The sequence below is a fragment of the Morone saxatilis genome, unplaced genomic scaffold (assembly GCF_004916995.1).
Source record: "Morone saxatilis isolate NCDOM2014 unplaced genomic scaffold, NCSU_SB_2.0 Contig24, whole genome shotgun sequence".
Classification (NCBI taxonomy): Eukaryota; Metazoa; Chordata; class Actinopteri; family Moronidae; genus Morone; species Morone saxatilis.
Genome location: NW_023339807.1, coordinates 26,652,092 through 26,652,319, shown reverse-complemented (window position 1 = coordinate 26,652,319; position 228 = coordinate 26,652,092). Strand labels below are relative to the sequence as shown.

The 228-nt window shown below is 44.3% G+C and overlaps 1 protein-coding gene across 1 annotated transcript in view; it reads right to left on the bottom strand.

The window, feature by feature from the left end:
- The window catches only part of LOC118336472, a 744,338-nt gene that overhangs the window by 5,860 nt on the left and 738,250 nt on the right, over positions 1-228 (bottom strand). The gene's annotated exons all lie outside the window — the stretch shown is intronic.

The window sequence follows — 228 nt, the reverse complement described above, 5'->3', positions numbered from 1 at the left end:
CACCACCTCATCAAACTTTATCTTTTCTTATTGTTTAGAGGTGAGAGACCCCCGACAGGACTTACAAATTGTACGTTTTTTTTAGAAAAATCTTTGGCTGTAAAACACAAGAAAGGCTGACGTCAGCTGACAGATCTTACTTTGTAGAGTGCTGGTCTGACTGGCTGTTCTGGATCTTTCTCCACACTGGGGACAGGAGGAGTCTCCTGATGAAGCAGACTGGTCCCA